A 3,663-nucleotide genomic window follows, 5' to 3' on the forward strand; every position below is an offset into this window, starting at 1 on the left:
GTTAGGAGCATCCTGTGCTAGCAGCTGATGGCCGAGCTGGCTCCAGCAGCAGCCTGGCTTTGTGTGGGGACCTGGGGATGGGGGGGAAGGCAGGAGAGGGACATAAAGGATGGAGAGCAAAGCAGACCCTCTCCAGGCATGGAGAGGCCAGCGTTGTGCTCCGCTGGCTTGTCTGAGCCACTCCCGTGCCAAGAAGGCCACTCTCAGGTGCTGTTCCCAGCGTGGTACAGGGCACCCGCGCAACCAAGAAATTCCTTCTGCATCATCCTCTTGCACGTCGCGTGGGGCCTGAGCTGTCATTAGGAGGAATTTGGTGCTCGGGTTGTTGGGCACCTGGTGTATCTCACACTGCCGTTCGCACCACCTCTGGTTAGAACAGCATCCTGAAATGTGGGCACGTGAGGGGGGATGGCAGCCGGAAGGGCTGATCCAACCCACTTTGGCAAGAATGAAACTGTGGTGGATGTAGCCTCTCTCCTAGCAGGGACCTTGTCCTTTAGGAAAGTGCCCAGCTTGCGTCTTGCTGCCTTATTCCTGTTACATCTGGAGTGAGAGAGGCTTTCTAACAAAAACTGAAGGTTTTTTTCCAGCCATCGGTGTGAACTTACTCCTGTCCCACAGCTGAGGGGGCTGTCCCTGTCCTAACGCTTGGACTAGAAACCAAAAGCAGTGCTGTCCCATGCTTCCAGTGGAGAATGAAGTCTCCGAGAGGTTCACAAGGCTTCAACTCACGATGCTGAGCAGGATTTGCCTGTGACCACTGAAGCCACGTGTGACCTGTGCAGTTGGCATAGTGCTTGCGCCAGATCGCGGGCTGCGGGTACCCGGCTGTACCGTGCTGCCCCGTTTGGGGGAGCAGCACCCGCTCCAGCAGCTGCAGCCGGGTGGGTGTGAGTTCTCCTGCATGGATGCTGCTCATCCCTGCTAAGGAGGAGCATGAGGGGGGAAGGATCGACTGAAAGGTCATTGGGATGCACTGAGATGGTGAGGGCACCCTGGGAGCCCATCTAGCCTTTGGGTGAAGCCTGGGGGCTTCTCCTCTGCAGGGCCAGTAGGGCCAAAGCAAGAAGGAAGGGCTTACGGGGTTGGGTTAGGTTGCAGCTCCATCATGCTGGAGAGAAACTGCAGCACCGGGTAGTAAATAAAGATGCTTTTTGCTTTGCTGCCCGGTTTCTGGTTACACGGCTGCTGGAGGGAGCGAGGAGATGCCAAGGTGACAGTGGTGGAAAGGGCTGGTGGTTGATGGGTGGGCGAAGGAGGGCTTCATTGCACCGCAGATCTCCACGTTAGCCCGGCTCGGGATGACAGCGTCAGGGCTGTCCCCGTCCTCGTGGCTTCAGGGGGGCTTCCTGGCCGGAGTTACGGGGTGTGTGGGCATCCTAAAAGAGGTGGAGGTGGGGAAAGCTGCCAGCGGCTGCCTTGTGCTTGTGGTGCGGGTTGTGCAGGAACCAGTATTTTCCAAGGAGCACAAGTTTTTTTCCACGGAAGGTATCAGGTCTCCCCAGCATCAGATATCGCCCCGCTGACAAAACCTCGTTCTCCCCTTGCTTCAGGGCATCTCACCCCTTTCTTTGGACTGAACATGGAGGAAAAACTGTTTGTCACCCGTGCCACCAAGCAAGCCCCTTCTGGGGGGCCGGCTCTGGGTTGGGGGAGGCCAGCACGCAGGCTGCTCATTAGCTTCAGTGCTCGCAGCCAGCATGAGCCTAATTGGGGACGGGGGATTATTTGGGTGTCCTGAAGTCCCACGTCAGCGGCTTCGACAGCAGCACTGGCTGGCACGCATCTGCTGCCCTGGCAATGAGCTGCCGGCACTACCTGCACCCCAGGGACACCAGCAATCAGGAGCTGCACGTAAAAAAAAAGAGAAAAAAGGGGAATAAAAAAAAAAAAGGAAAGGGGAGCAAGATCATTGCTACCTTGCCGGTTGGAGATCCGACTGCTGCTGCACCAGGGCCATGACTCAAGCCGTGCAGGTGATGCTGTGGTCATGCTGGGGAGACCCAGTAAACCCCCGTCGGCCACTTGATAAAAAAATCAAGGTGAAAAGGTGTTGGTGGCAAAGCACTGCATCTTGGCACTGTGGTGCAATCACAGCCTGGCACCATCCTTCTGGTCCTAGTGTAAAATAGACCAAAGCCCCCCAGGTGCTCCTGGAAAAGCTGGTCCTGATGCCATCACTTGCTGGTTTGAGCCCAGTTTGTTCCCAGGGCTGCTGCCTTTCTTGTCCAAAGGGGGTTTTGCCAGCCTCGCTGGTCTCTGCCAGCACAGGCTCAGCGATGCGATGGGCGTTGAAACTCGGGGGGGGGGAGGCCCCCCGGCCCACGCAGCCCTTGCAGCCTCTGCTTTGGTTTTTCTTGCTTGCTGATCCCTGTACTCCCTGTCAGAAGAGCTCACAACCTGTAAGCATGGTGCATTTCTAGGAGCAAGGATTTGAGCTACGTGCTAGTAAAGAATTGGTAGCAAGGGTGGCTTTATTGCTAGCAGGACCGTAGCAGGGCCCCAGGGGAGCTGGGCTAATTTCCTGGCTGTGCTGCAGACTTCCCCCGTGACCTTGGGCGAGTCATTTAATCTATCCTGGGCTTCGGCTCCATCTCTGAGCATCCCGGGGGGGTGAGGTAATATTCATTAACTGATATTATTCTCGAGTTGCTCAGATGCTATGGTGATGAAGGCTGGATGTGAAACCCAGCGCCTTGGCTGAGCGTTAGTGGGGAGAGGGGATGCTCTGCTTGGGATTAGCACTGCCCCACACGGGCTGCTATTTTGTCACACTTCCCCTCTTCATTTTGAGCTGACCTGTCTGGCCACCGTCGTTATTTGGCTGTATATATGCAGTGATGCTCATCACTGAGGGACTGTAATGCCTGGAACCATCCATGGGTTTTGCCTCATCCGGTGAGGCAATAGCACCCTCGGTTTACACCTGCAGAAGCTGACGCAGAGGTAAAGCTGTTTGCTGGAGCCGAGTCAGGGGAAATCTTTGGGTTAGTTAGCAAATATCCAGGGAGTTTCTTTTGTAATCCTCTGTGCTGGCTGGTACCCCCTTGGCCCTCCTTGGTGATGCCTCCAGCGCATTTCCCGTGGGACTGCTCTGCTCCCGAGGTGGATGTCTTCTCGGTCCTGGCTCTCGTCAGCAAATAAGGCTTGTGCAATCAGCCCCTCGATTGCCCGAGCCTCGGCCGCTCAGGTCACTCGCGCGCCTGGGGTGAAGGCCACCTGGCAAAACCCAGCTTTCCTCAAAAGCAGCTCTAGGACAGGTTGAAACTTCATTTCTTTCTGTTTTGGGGGAACATACGTTCAGGTAGGGCATAAAAACCTGTCATCAGAACTGAAACAAAACCAAAACCAAAACCTCCTGATAATCATTTGAATGAACTCCCATGTAAAAAGGGGGAAAAAAAATAAAAACCCAAGCTGTTGAAAGAGCAGGGGGAATAAAAGCCTTTCAGAGGTAGGCTGAAGTGGGATTTTCCAATGGAAAAACCGCTTCAATGCGAACCTTGTCTGGCCGGAGCGGCTGACCGGTGGGGCGAGCGCAGGGAAGCAGCCTCGCACCGGCAGCCGGCTCCGCTCCTTCCCTGCAGCAGCCCGACATGTCCGCGCACCGAACCCCAGGCGTGCTGGGGGGGGGGGGGGGGGGGCAGAGGGGGGTCCCCCGCG

The sequence above is a fragment of the Egretta garzetta genome, unplaced genomic scaffold, assembly GCF_000687185.1.
Source record: "Egretta garzetta isolate BGI_Z169 unplaced genomic scaffold, ASM68718v1 scaffold44, whole genome shotgun sequence".
NCBI lineage: Eukaryota > Metazoa > Chordata > Aves > Pelecaniformes > Ardeidae > Egretta > Egretta garzetta.